Source organism: Lathamus discolor, chromosome 2, assembly GCF_037157495.1.
Source record: "Lathamus discolor isolate bLatDis1 chromosome 2, bLatDis1.hap1, whole genome shotgun sequence".
In the NCBI taxonomy this organism is placed as follows: domain Eukaryota; kingdom Metazoa; phylum Chordata; class Aves; order Psittaciformes; family Psittacidae; genus Lathamus; species Lathamus discolor.
The window spans coordinates 61,718,562-61,733,557 of NC_088885.1; the positions used below are offsets into that span (position 1 = coordinate 61,718,562).

The window sequence follows — 14,996 nt, forward strand, 5'->3', positions numbered from 1 at the left end:
ACCCCATGAATTCCAGCATGGCTTACATTAGCAGTGTGTCTTTAAAAAACAAATAGGATGCTGCTAAGCCTTGTGAAAGGTCTGATGTATGCTGCATCAGTTGTTGAGTTGAATGATGCTTGGTTTTGTTCTCTGTTTTTTTTTGCAAATGTCTGTGGCTGAGCTATAGCAGGAAGCAGAACAAAGCCACTGCAGTAAAGAACATGAGTAATTTCAGTGATGGTACCTGCAGAATTATTTAAGCAGATTTGTGTGATAACTGGGGCTTTTTTCACACTGTTTAGTCTTGATGAGAACAAGACTGATGTCCTACCTACACTGCTTATCCCCTTTACTGCTCAAGAGCAAAGGAGCTGCTGAAAACAAACAAACAAACAACTGTCAGGGAAGTTGAGTTATTGCATTACCACATAATGAATGCCCAGAGTTGCCAGTGGTATTTTTGGCGAAAACAAAGAAAAGGGATTTTCACAATGCATAGGGTTGAGGTGATCTCTCAGAAGCCCCAGTGGTGTCACAAAAGAGCCATTTGCCTTTGGCTTCTTCTGCCTCATTGTGATGAAGGAAACCTCTCCACTTCCACAGTAGGGTACTGCCACAGAGCAAAAAGGACAAGCAAGCAAGAGAGGAAGGGGGGCAGTTTGTCAGGGAGCAGCAGACATCTTGGATGCCTTCTGCTTGTTTCCTGAAGTGCTGCCAGTTTCAGAGGAAGGCAGCTGGGGAAAAAGTAGGGCCTAGGCGGTTTGAAGCTGTCCTGCTGCCCCTCCTTGACCAGTAATTAACCTGAGCTAGAAGATGAGGCTGCTGCTTTGTGAAATGCTTATTGTCATATAATAGTCATGATGGAGATGAAGCTGCAGGGGAGTGCAAAATTTACTGATTTATACAAGTTATAACCTGACCAACAGCATTTACAGCAGCCCTATCAAACCGTGCTTTGTGCTAGGGCAGTCTTGAGCTCAGTTACTGCAGGCAGATTTCACTCATTATCCATTGCTCTCTTTCAGGTATTTTGGACATGCTGTTTTATTAATTTAAACAGAATACAGCAATCCTTTTCACGCTGGTTTTTGAGCCTTTGTTTTTTAGAAAGATGCATCACATGAGCTTTTTTTGTTTGATGGTACACATTGAGAAGGCATCTTTGCTGAGCTGTTCACAAACATCTTGTGAGGTTTGGTTGGTTGGTTTTGTTTGTTTGTTTGTTTAATGGGGAAGCCCATCTCATTTAGGGCCCAAGAGCATGCCTGAAACATTTGAATAAGTTCCTACTGAGACAGCTCTGGGTACAGTGTGAAAACAGGGAGTTTGCTTGGCTGAAGGAGGTCATCCTATAGCAGGACGTCTCCTTCTTCTAGCTATCCATCTTCAGTAAAACCAAGGTGACAGATTAAATGTCACCAACAACCTTTGCACTTTTGCTTTTAATTGTTGGCTCTTTGAGTGAATCAGCAGACACGTAAGACTTATCTTTATTATGATTAATTTGCTATTAAATCTTATTTCACCATTTTAGTTAATGGTGCTATCGCTTCCTTACAGCACACATTGCAGAACACCCTTTCAAAGCCACAGAAATTAAAATTGATTAAACACCCAGTACATTGCCAAAACTACATGAAAATTGAGCATGAGAAGGATGTCCTTGTCTACAAAGACTCTGACTAGGAAGTCTAAGCAGGCTTCACTCCCACATACACATGAAACTACGTGATTATATTGCTCAGATCAAAGCCCTATAGAGAATCAGTGCCTAGTTGGTGGGGTGCCGGCTCCATTGGGGTGAAACTCCTGTTCCTGGTGATTTTGAGAGAGTGTTAGTCTTGTCCCAGTGCAGAACAAAAAAGCCGTCGGAAGTACTGAAACATTATTCTATATTGCTAGGGAAGTCAATACAGAAGGACAAGGAGAGTGTTTTTCTTTCTTCATCCATCATCCAAGTATTTGTAATTTCTGCGACCACTCCCTGAGAGCATTTTTCATTAGCTTTTCTGCAGAAAGTATTGATGTAACATTTTCTGGATAACAGGAACAATAAAAAAAAAAGAATGAACAATAATTCTGTTATTTTCTCAAGGCAGTACTGGTCAGACACCCTTATCTGATTCTCCATGGGGCTCCTAAACTGCAAGCAAAGCAGATTGTAGCTGAATTAAATCAATCTTCTTTTATTTTTTTTCTCCCCAGTTTCCTTTTTGTAAACTCTTCTTGGTTTGGTTTTTTTTTTTCCTTTTTTTTTTTCTTTATTTTTGTTTTTTTTAGTAGCACACAACTGTATTTTAACCCCGGTACCCACTAGCTTTGGAGCTAAAATACTGAGAAAACAAGATATTTAAGCTTCACTATGAAAAAAAGCTATTCCAGTGCAGCACAGACAAAAAGACTCCCTTTGCTCATCTTATGGCCCATAGAATCCTAGAGCTGCCAGGGAAGGTGGAGATGCTGAGGCAGTTTCTATGAAGATCTGAGGTTCAGACCTTCTTTGAAAGGGCTGGAAGTAGCTTCAGAAGTTGGCCTTCAGTTGACTCTCAGGTGACAACCTCAACACAGTTGCCTTCCAGAGCTACAATATTTCCTCCTACCTGTCTTCCCAAGGCTTATTCTAAGAAGAAGAGCCACAGTTGATTATAATTATAATTTCTATTTCAGAGAAATATGTTTACTTTTTTATTCATTTATGATGTTACCAAAGATGATAGTCCTCATTTAATTTCCTATTTCTGAGAAAAAAAATGTGCTCTGCTATAATCTCATTGAAAGTCAATAGGTTTTTCTGAGCTTACACCTAGGAATTATACCAGTTCCATGTGTGTTTCTCATTGTGCTACTCCCCTTGTTGCTAAAGCCTTCCTATTTCTCTGTACTCTTCATACCTTTCAAACACCAAGTTAATCAACTCCACATGACCAGTTCCAACCTCCCCCCCTCCCCCCCCCCAATTCATTTACAGGTCATTCTGCCTGCGACATTGTTGTGGGGGAAAAGAAGATCTCCTACAGCTGGGGCTGAGATTCCCAGTTCTATGGCTGGGAATTCATGCCACAGTCAGTCTGGCAGCTGTTAATCTACTCCCTGACACAAAGCTCTAGAGAGAAACCACCTTGCTAAATCAAAGGAACATCAGGTACCAGAGCCCCATCACTGGACAGACTTAGCCTGGCACTACTACAGTGACTGACTTGGCAGTGGGAAAAAGAAACTATTCAGGTGGGATATTCATTTAAAAAATGCAGCTCAAGAGTGTTATATGCTCTGCACATATAAGCCACATCCATTTGTCCTGGGTTTACCAGGAGCCGTTTTGCTCCTTCTTAGTAACTGGTGCAAGCTCTGTGTTTTGACTTCCAGCCTGGGCAGAGAGCTGATAACACCGATTGGTTTTAATTGTTGTGAAGTAATGTTTATTCTGGCCAAGGACTCTGTGAGCCTCATGCTCTGATGGGGACGAGGGGAGGCCGGGAGGAAGCAGAGACAGGACACCTGACCCAAACTAGCCAAAGAGGTATTCCATACCACAGCACGTCATGCCCAGGGAGGTAACGGGGAGTTACCCGGAAGGGCACACTCTCTCTTCGGGGGGGTCAAACTCGGTCGGTGGTGGTATCGTATTCTCTTGTTATTTTCTCTTATCAATATTATCATTGGCGGTAGCAGCAGTGATTTGTGTTGTACCTTGATTGCTGGGCTGTTCTTATCTCAACACATGGGAGTTACATTCTCCTGATTCTCCTCCCCATCCCTCCGGGAGTGGGGAGGGTCGGGGGGGTGGTGTGAGTGGATGAGCTGTGTGGATCGGTTTAAACCATGACACCATTCAAATGCTTTTTCCATCCTACTAAATCCAATTAATAATAATACAGCAATTGCCCAAGAGCATGAACATGGTCGTATGCAGGAAGCAAATCAACTCGGTAAATTACTGGCAAAACCAAACCAACCAAATGGTTTTTCCTCAGAATAACATCGTCTCAACCGTTATCAAGCAAAATATACCTGTGTGAAAAGCTTATATTTAAGGTGCTATGCTATTTGTGATACCAACCCATGCAGTTTATTACGGCATGCAAGAAGATTATTTTTACCTGCAAATATTTTGTAGAAGCTCTTGCATACGAATTATGGGCCATTAGCTGCCAAATAAGAAATATGTGCTCACACACATGGCATGTAGCCACCTTAAAATGGACAGTGAAAGCATGTGCCTAATAAGGTCACCCTGAGAAATTCGCATTGAGTCAGGCAACTGATTAACAAGTATACAGAAGCAGGGTCTGAAAGAAGATAGATAGTTCTTCACCACTTCCCAGGCTAGGCTGTACAGATGGCACTTACTCCAAACTGTTCCACTTCGTGTTAGAAAGTGTTTAATATGCAAGTTCAACCTATTCTATTCCAGGCTGAACATATTCAAGAACCTGAATCAAACTAGTCTCAGAAAAAGTGTTAGAACAACATTTGCAGCTTAACTTTTCACCGCAGACCCTGGAAGTTATCTTCAGCCCTGCTCCTTGCAGAAAGAGTTTCAGTGAGGGTTGAGTTAAGGATTAAAGCTGATGGATTTTATGCCAGGATTTACGCACCTAAATATATAAGTGTCTTATTTTCTCCATCGTAAGTGATTTGCTTACAGTGACACAAGATGCTTATGCTCTACTAGATACTGTGTCAAGATCCAGCATAGCCTAAATTATATTCAATCCATTGGATTAGCCATAATAAAACACCAGGGAATCACCAGCACATTGAATCAGATGGCTGGATATGAAAGGAATCAGCGATCTCTGTTCAGAGGCTAAAGGCAGCTATGAAAATAATAAAAATCACCAAAACAAACGCTATTACGTAACCACTTTGCTTGACCCCTCAGCACAATTTATTAGGAGGCTGGCAAGAGGTAGGCCTAACAGTGACTGGAAGAGTGCATGAGAGGAGGAGCTTAACCCTGCGGAAAAATAGTATTGGCGCATGTAAAAGTGCAGAATGGAAGGATGGAGTTAAGTAAGTGCCAGGCTTTTAGTGGAGCAAGGCAGAACAGATTATTTCAACTCCAAAAATTGCGAACTTGACCGTAAAATAGCGTTCTTCTGCAGAAACCTGAATATCAAGATATTAGTTGAATAGGAAACCAAAGTTACAGATGGAAAAATGTGTGGTTTGAAAGAGTTAAGTAAAAGAAAGAACAAAATGTCCAAAGAGATGGATATTAGAGAAAAACTTGGACTGCCAGTAAAAATCAGGAAAATATTTTATTTTTACATGGAAAGCACTGTCTTCCACATGGAACTTAAACTACTTGCAGTTTCATTATGCATCAGGCATTGCTGACATTACTGATCCTCAGGTGGAGAGGACACTAGGTGATCCAGGTTAAGTCTGAAAAAGGGCCATCACTGACAGACCTTTGAACAGTGGGGAACTGAAAAAAACCCAGTGCAATTAAATTGTAACTCAGCTATAACCAAGGATATGGATAATGTAAAATGAGTTCTGGCTCAGTTTCTCAGAGAAAATTAGATAGTTCCGCTCAAAAAAAATGTAAGTGGGAGAAAAATTTATCATTTGCAAATGCATTTTTTTACATTATGGTTTTAACTACCAGCTTTTAAATCATGTCTGAAGAGGCCTGGGAAAACACATTAGCACCTCTCCACAAGTGCTGTGTTTGAACGTGGTTGGCTTGGGGAGAGGAGGAAGAAAGATTTCCAGACTCAGTATAGACAAAACCTGAAGGCTGTTGGCATAAGCACAAAGTTAAGAAAATTCAAGAACATGGAAAGAAAATGCTCTTAAGGCAGAATTCACCAAAAAGACATTGAACAACGAACAGGAGACAGGGTCTTCAAGAGCAGCAGTTAATAATTAGGTCACTGCTCAGTTGTAGAGCTCTTTTGTGGGCAACAAAGGTGTTCTACAATAGGAGTCACAAACCTGCTAAGAGCCAATTTCCCTGCCTGTTTCCAAAAGCCTCCTGGATCCCCTGGTGCAGTTATCACCTTCGTAATTATTGGACTGCCAGGGCAACTGATACAGCAAATTGACTGCTAACTTCCAAAGCTGCTCACTGCTGGTCTTAAAGAGTTAACATATGAGCTCCGGGAAGCAGGAATGATGGACCTACCACCAATTTTTTGTGTGTAGAGGGACACAGTGCAATGCAATTACTGATTGCATTTAAAAAGTTTTCTTTTTGAATCACTTTCTGTGATTGTTACTCTCCTTTCCCTGCCTCCATATCAGCAGAGCACTTGCACATTCATTGTATTTTAAAGCACAAGCTGAGGTCCTGTGTGTTTCTGATTTGGCTTTTGTAGACCGTGGCAGCCAGCTGTCAGGGAATGCCATCCAAGTGAATATTAGCTGGTAGCTGCATCCTGCATCCAGAAAAGGATTTCGGATTTGAAAGAGAAAAGATGAAGCTGCTGCATGCTACCAGAGAGCTGCCACAGTAGAGGTAAGCAGAGAAATGCCAACATACATGACAAAGCATGCCAGCCCTTGGAGTTTTAGTGAATGTGTTTCCATTTCTTTTCTTTCTTGTAGCTTAAATATTTTATTATTCTCTAAAAGGAGAGTATGTGAGCAACAAAAACCCCTGTGTGTGAAGAAGAGCACTTGCATTCTTAAGGCAGCTTCTAGATGGGCGAGATGGCACCTCAGAAGCAGATGGATATTGGCTTCCAATCAAACCAGTCATTGAGCTGTGCAGAGCTGGGGGTGAAGCTCAGCAGGGGTTTAGGCAGGTCTGTGTGCAGTGTGGCTGGTTTTCCAGCTACTGCTTCAATCATTTTGTTTCCCAAGCAATGTTTTAGTCATCTAAGGGTACCCTGTGCTGGGCTGAGCATTGAGCTTGGGCTGTTCATTGAGCTGTGGGCAGGACCCAGCACAGACTGATGTCTTGGTGTGCAGGACTGCCCTGTGCCTGCTACGCTTGGGCTTTGAAGAGGCACTTGCCATCAGAGCAGATGGGACTGGGGTGAGGATTTAGGGAGCTATGGAGGGCTTGTAGGAAGGCAAGAGGGAGTGGGGATCTGGGAGCAAGGCTCATCTGTCAGCCAGAGCAGAGACAAGGGGTCAGCCAGGAGTCAGAGCAGCAGACTCTGGAGTAGAAACACTTTGAGCAAAGCATCAGCACATCAGGGCAAGATTAGATTTGCAGCCAGAAGCTCGGGCAGCCCTTAAACAAGAGTTGATCCAACCAGTGCAAAGGCATGGTGAGGCTGTGGTCAGCTTTGGGTATCTCAACAGGTGTCTCAGTACTGGGCCAGATTTGCATAGGTTAATAGATAACAGCAAAATTACAAACCAAGCAGCTGTGGCAAAACAACATAATACAATACCAGCTCTGCAAACAAAAGATGACTGCAATGGTCATCTTATATGACCTCCTCCTCCTGTTATGATAGCGTCCATTGAATCTTCATCTCAGCATCATTTGCTATGGTTAGAGAAATGATAATGTTCTTTATCATTAAAATTAAACATTGTAAACAAATGGTTGAAGTAATGACAAGTCAGCAGGGGCGCTGGCAGAGACATTTGTTAAAAAAAGCGCATCTCTTCTTTTATGCTTTTACTAATTATCTAAAATAGAGGATAAAGAAGATATTAATGGAAGTCACAGATATATTAAATTGAGGGAAATTACTAATACAAAAAAAGACATTAAAATATAGGAAAGAACTCACCCAGTTAAAAAATACAGAGAGAATGTGAGAAAATTAGATAGCATTCATGGAATAAAACCCAATAAAAATGAAAAGCTATTATAATTCATGAGGAGAAAGAACAATCTAAGACATGCACAATCAGATAAACCTGCAAAGAAATGACACAAAAAGAATCTTAGGGGACTGTATTTGCAATGCAGCACAGCGAGGTAAAATAGCCAGAGCAATATACAATAGAGCTGGAATATATAGATACAATCTTTTCACAGTCACACCCCGAATAGCCTGTTCACTTCTTTATGAGATGAAGAAGATCTGATGAACGGTAGAGAATTCAGATCAGTGCTGTAAACGGATTCATCAAGGTCCAAAGTCTGATTTGCAAGGAAGAATGGAAAGACTTCAAGACATATTAGTTAGATTAAGAGACAAGTACAGGCTAGGAACAAAGGAACAGTCTTGAAATATATAAAACCATAAACAATGTAGATAAAGGGACTTAACTAGCAAATTAAAAGCAAACATAAGTAAATAGGTGAAACTAAGAAAGGAGAAGTTCAGACTGGATGTCAACCTTCCCTTTCCTAACAGTACATTCTGTCCGTTTGCACAGTGATCTTGCAGGAGGCCTAATGAAAGAGACTTCACTTGGCGCATTCCAAACCTGAGAAGAAATGCGTAAGAGAAGACATCCAGGAGGGCGCAGATTCTGCTGCACAGCTCAAAGTTACTGGTGTGCCCCTGCTCTCCCTCAGCCTCTCAGTTCTTGCCAGAGGGATGATGTCACAAGCCAGTGCCAAGTCAGCTGGATGTGGAAACCCTGGTTGGTGCTGCCGCTATGCCCCTGCCCTGCGCACAGCTGGCTAACCTCTTCTCACTCTGTGAGACTCTTTAAGGCATGAATTAACCTCCATCCCACCACAAGTCAGTCCTTGCCTTCCTTGGTTGAAGTGTTTCTTGGTCACACAATGAGCCTATGCTGGATGAATGGCACTGTTTATTTGGCAAATCCAGCTGTGCCAAAACCAGACTGCCCAGCAGATGCTCACAGGATTTCTCAGCCTGGCAAGTACAAGAGCATCAGTGGAAAAGGGTGTCAGTTGGGAATGAGAAGCCCTAACTGGGCAGCTGGAAGGCTGACCTTCTCTTTGGCAAGAAGGGTAGCACTCTGTCCTGTTTCATAAAGCAGAGGAAAACGGTGGGTAAGAAAGATTTGAATGGCAAATTTAGGGACCGAGGAGTGACGCTGAGGCTCAGCAACCCAGCTGTGCTGAAACTGGCAAAATGCTTGTTAAATTTCTTGGCATTAATGCCCCGCTGAGCAGTTAAGCTGCATAACATAGAGAATGAGTTGCTGGGAGGTAATATCTACTCTGTCCACCTCTGATCCAAGGGGATATTTCCCTCAAACTCCGTTTTCTCTCCAGGCCAGCATTTCAGCACCAGCTTTGTGATAAAGGAGCATTCGCTTATTAGCAAAAATAACCCTATTTCATGTACAACGTGCCCCAACACACAGTTCCTGTTTCCCTAAACCAACTTTTCTGTAGCTGTTGGTAAGGATACCATGTTATTCATTAAACCTTTTATTAGCATGCTTTTGGCTTTCATTGTCTAACAGCACCCACTGTGTTAATGATCTTAGAGTGTAATGCTGAATATGTACGGTGGGAAATAACGCACATAATACAGGCAGGAGGGCAATTGATTGGACAGTTTAATCTGCTGGCATACTCCCCTGCTGACATTAGAGAGTCAAAATCATTGACTGAAAATGCCAAGACATCAATTTGCGAGAAAGTTTGCCTTTGGTGGGATTTAAAGAAGTGATGAAAAGTAAAGAGAACATTAAAAGTAAAACAATACTTACACAAAACTCTTTCAGACCCAAATTAGTCACACTGTTTGCAGGTAGATATTGGTTTTAGGCAGTACATTCATACAGTAGCACTGAACGGCTTTCAGCTTCATTTGCTGGATGAAGTAAAATGCGGTGACCTTTCAATGTTTTCTGTAGAGAAGCCTGAATCAGAATCCCAAGCCCAAACACCCCCAAATGTTGGGGACATTTGGATCTGATAGACAGATTAGGTAGGTAGTTAGGGATAAGTTTAGATATTTGTGGAGGAGGGAAAAGAAATCTTCCAATGCGTTACATCCTGCATAATTGTAATATCTGCATGGAAAGGGCGTGCATGTGAAAAGGGGAGTATGACTAACGGGGAGAGTGGAGACTGGAGAGGAGTACACTGGAGAAGAATAAAGTTTTCCAGGCACTGGGAAAGCACTTTGATGGCTACAAGCCACTTGACCTACTGTTAGGTGCCTGTGCCCAGCTGAGGTGATGCCACAGTTGAGATGTGGCCTGATGAAATGCAGGGCTTGGATGTCAGCAGGGCCACCTGGAGGGCAGTGCTGCAGCAGGTCTGCTGCCTAGTAAGATTCTAAAACACAACAGCTGAAGTTAGGCTGGGTGCTTGAAACAGCAACTTACTCAGCAAGGGAAAGAGAAGCATCTTCCCAAGTGATTTACATCAACCCCTTTCCAGCTCTGCACTGGCAAATGGCTAGCACAAATGTGGCCGAGCCACATGGAAGAGGAGTTGTGGTAGGTGTGCTGCGTGAGCCCAGCAGTATTACTTCTGGAGTCCCCCTTTCTCTTCTTGGCTTTATGCTACCAGGGAGAAGCTGTAAAGCTGGGAGCAAAACTCAAAAGGCAAGTGATGCATAGAGGTGCATCTCCTACCAAAGCCTGATAGATGAAGAGCCACAAAAGACTGAAGTGTTCGTGGCTGTGACATTCCTGAGGAATGCAAGCAGTAAGGTTAGCAAAACCTGGCAATGCTGACCCCTATAAGCTGTCATTCAGGTATCAGGAGGAAAAGTTTCCTGGACATCAGTTTGCTGGTGCCTACTCTGGCAAAACATTAAGGAAATGGCTAATGTTGTTATTTTTGATTCTTTCCACTAACTCAACAAACCATTAAGGAATTTATTACAAGAGAATACTGAGTAGGAGAAGGAGTGGGTAAAACTATCACGTGCCTTGTAGCAAACATGCTTTTATGGACATGTCTGCAAGGATCCTAGTGTTCATGTGTATGGAAAATTGCAGTTTCATATGGAAAAACACCAGGGCAAGTGTTTTTCTGTCTTGTGGCATGTGCAGGCAGCAGGGCAGGCAGGGTGCATGCACCCTGAGGCTGGTGACTGCAGCAGGAGCTGACAGCTGAAGAGCAGCTGACTGTTCAAGGAAATGCCCTGCATCGCCGGGTGATGGGGATGACTTATCTCCATCCTTGGTGTCTGTGATGTCTTTAGAAATGGGGCTCCAGGTTGCTCGGAGGCCAAGATTTTATAACATTATGTTGGGCAACATCATTCTCTTTTGTCAAATAAGTAGGAAGGACAAGGGCATGAAGCCCTAAGTACCAACACCTCTTCTAGTGCTGCCATTTCTTGCACTAGGGTGGGAAGTGGTGACACAGCTGTATCCCATTCCTTTCCTTCCCCACAACCACAGCAGCACACTGCCATGCATGAACATGAAAGCCAAGCACATAGAAGGATGTCTGTGAGTGCGGGTAGGTTTGTGAGTACATGTCTACTGGTGCAGGTAATCCCACAGCACTGTCATGGCTCTGGTGCAGCTCATGCTTGCCACCACTGGGCTTTTGTTGCACAAGCAGAGCCCAGAGCTGAAGTGGGAATACTGCCAGGACCAGGACCAGGGCTGGGAGAGAATCTCTTGCAAGCTGTCAGTTTCTTGTGATGGGTGGAAAGCTTATCAGACTGCAAGTGCTGGCGTTTAACTATCCAAAGACATGGCAGGGACATCCTGGCTTTGCTGAAATTAGTGGGATGGCAGCCTTGGGCTTGGTGGGAATTCAAAAGGTCCATTGACTGTGTGTAAGTCATGCCAGGTAATACTTACGAGCCTGAGTGTCTCATGCTAGCACCCTAACTAGCATTGAGCAGGTCTGTGTTTGAGGTAACTAGTGCCCGAATGTCCCAGACAACCCCTTCCCACAGCAGGAAGGGCACATGCTGAGCACCTTTGCAAACCTTTGCAGTCAGCTGAGAGGAGCTGAAATGGTGCTAGGAGCTCAGAGCTATGTGGGAGGATGCGCTGCAGCCATGCTGCCCAGCTGGTGTTTTCATTATTTTTCATAAAATCCCAGGCTGGTTTGGGTTGGAAGGGACCTTAAAGCTCACCCAGTTCCACCCCCCTGCCACAGGCAGGGACACCTTCCACCAGACCAGGTTGCTCCAAGCCCCGTCCAACCTGGCCTTGAACATTGCCAGGGATGGGGCAGCCACAGCTTCTCTGGGCACCCTGTGCCAGGCCCTCACCACCCTCACAGGGAAGAACTTCTGCCTCAGATCCCATCTCAGTCTCCCCTCTGTCAGTTTAAAGCCATTCCCCCTTGTCCTGTCCCTACAGGCCCTTGTCAAAATCCCTCTCCATCTCTCTTGTAACCTCTGTTCAGGCCCTGGAAGTTGCTCTAAGGTCTCCCTGAAGCCTTCTCTTCTCCAGGCTGAACAAGCCCAGCTCTCTCAGCTTGTATTCTACATTATAATTAAAATCCCAAAGCTTTTTGTTCTTTAACAACATTAAAGATGAGTAACAAAACTCAAGAGCAGACTGTAGTAATAGGACAAGGGGTAACGGGTTAAAACTTAAACAGGGGAAGTTTAGATTGGATATAAGGAGGAAATTCTTTCCTGTTAGGGTGGTGAGGCACTGGAATCAGTTGCCCAGGGAAGCTGTGAATGCTCCATCCCTGTCAGTGTTCAAGGCCAGGTTGGACAGAGTCTTGGGTGGGATGGTTTAGTGTGAAGTGTCCCTGCCCATGGCAGGGAGGTTGGAACTAGGTGATCTTAAGGCCCTTTTCCAACCCAAACCATTCTATGATTCTATGTAAACAGAAAAAGACAGCTTTGGGAGTGAACCAGGAAGCTTGTTTTGGGGATCCCTGGTGAGCATGTGCTTCAGAAACCTGATGAGGCACCCACAGGTCCTGCAGCAGCGCACGCAGGGCATTCCCTGCTCCACACCTGTGTCTGGGAGACAACAGGAATCAAAACCCAGTTAAAAATCATGGCAAAATGCAACATTTCCTGTGCTGGGTACTGGAGTAACACAGCTAAATGTCTGGAAATGCCACTGTGATGTTAGGGGGTGAGCCTTTGCAGAGCATCCCTGAAGCAGGCTCCTTGCGGGGACAGAGAGGCAGGCAGGCAGGCAGGCAGGCAGGTGTAGCAGTACCCATGCCCAATGTCGCAGTGCCAGAGAACAAAACTCTTCAGGCAGCATGAGGTATGTTAGAGCTGTGTGTGCTGCTGCCCTGGGTCAGTTGTCACCTTGGTCCCACAGCTTGCAAGTCACACAAACACATGGTGGTATTTATCAGCAGTTAAATACTAGCATGTTTATTTTCAGCTCCCTGGCCTTCCTCCCATCATGGACACTAACACTAATATCCAGCCCCTGCAGTGATGGCTGAGAAGTGAGTCAGTTCATGATTTCTGCAGCACCAGAAGCCTGCAAAGGGTGGCAAAAGGAAGGGGCATAAAGCCCAGTGGGGATCCCTCCCTGGAGGGATCACCTCCATGTGCATAGCGCATGGTTGAAGGTACACACATAGAAAGGGGAGGGCTCCCATTCACAAGGACTTTGCCTGCAGAAGAACTTGAGCCCATGCCTGTGCCCACAGATCTTGCCACTTTGTGATTTTTAGCGAGAGAAGTGGCTGGAGAAAACAGAATAAAATTCGAATCAATTATGCTGTTCAAAGTCAGTCTCTAAATTAACCCACTTATGCTGCAGCAATCTTTGCTTAATGCCTAGAAGTCAGGAAAGGATTGTTAAAGCAGTGGTTGGGGAAATTAGTTTATAATGACAATAACCAACAATGGAAGATGCTATTCTGAAAGTAAAGTGGTGGTGGGGAGGTGCGGGGAGAGAAAACAGTCTATTATTCATCCTTCAAGTGAAATATATTGCTTAGCTATTAGAGGATAATGCACCAGAGCTAACCAAACACGGTGCTGCCTCCAGGTCTCAGTGAGGAAGAAGTCGAAACTTGCTTATCATTCTTTACTAAGGAAACCTCCCAGCACTGTTATTATGGAAGTGCAGCTCTTAATAACCATTGCGCAGCCATCTCCTGGAACAGCTTGCCCACACAACATCTCTGCCTCTGTCAGGCAGGCTGCTAAAGGCCTATTTTTGTATTTTCAAAAGTCAGGCTTCACATCAACTTGGTGCAGCAGCTCAGCTTCAGGGCCTTGATAGGTTTCATAGAATCATAGGATAGTTTGGGTAGGAAGGGACATTTAAAGGTCATCTAGCCCAAGCCCCCTGCAATGAGCAAGGACATCTTCAACTAGACCGCCTTGCTCAGAGGCCTGGCCGACCTGACCTTGCATGTTTCCAGGGATGGAACATCTGTCACCTCGCTGGGCAACCTGTGCCAGTGTCTCACCATCCTCGTTATAAAAAGTTTATTTGTTAAATCTAGTCTGAATCTCCCCTCTTTTAGTTTAAAACCATCACCCCTTGTCCTATTGCAATAGGCGCTGCTAAAAAGTTTGTCCCATCTTTCTTGTAGGCCCCTTTAGGTACTGGAAGGCTGCTATAAGGACTTCCCAGAGCCCTGTCTTCTCCAGGCTGAACAAGCCCAAGTCTTGAAAGCAGTGATGAAGAATTGCATATTGACAATTTCAAGATGGGGTATTGAAAATACTTTAAAACATTTGGTCCAAAATGCCTGAGTAATGGACAGAGAATAGCAAGTAAGAATTCAGCTAATAGCCCTAGACAAATTTCACTCGGTGCCTGCATGTCAGGTTGTCTTTATGGGGACAAAACCTGTCTGAAACACGAAGGATGCTTGTAAGTTTTGACTCATAGTCATGCTACTACAGTGAAGTCATTAGTATCAGGGGTGGTTTGCATGCGTCTTGTCCCAGATATCTCTGAATCATTGTCTGGCTTTCTTGCTTTGTAGGATACTTCATAGTGAGGCTTTATTTTTGAGCTCAGACTCCTCTCTTCAAACCACATCGTTCAGATCTTCTCTGCTGGAACACAGATGCATCCTCCAGTGCCCCACCTCACATACCAGAACATAAAGAATATATTTATAAGATACCCTGCTCTGAGAATGCTTGGATATAATTTCTGAGGCAGGATGCTTGCTCGTTAACACTGGAAGAACCCGTTCCCAATATTGCAGCCCACGCGCTGCTCAGAAAACATTTCTTTGAGCTGTGTCAAAATTTCACAAAAGACTTGAAGGAGTTTGATTTCAACCCAGTGGGGAG

At 44.0% G+C, this 14,996-nt stretch overlaps 1 long non-coding RNA gene across 1 annotated transcript; it reads left to right on the forward strand.

Annotated features, from left to right (window-relative positions):
- Positions 1-3,064: 3,064 nt before the first annotated feature.
- On the forward strand, positions 3,065-9,255 carry LOC136009237 (uncharacterized). The gene is made up of 3 exons (XR_010610416.1): positions 3,065-3,207; positions 6,312-6,451; positions 8,281-9,255. It is a non-coding gene; the product is annotated as an uncharacterized LOC136009237 (long non-coding RNA).
- The last annotated feature ends 5,741 nt before the right edge of the window (positions 9,256-14,996 follow it).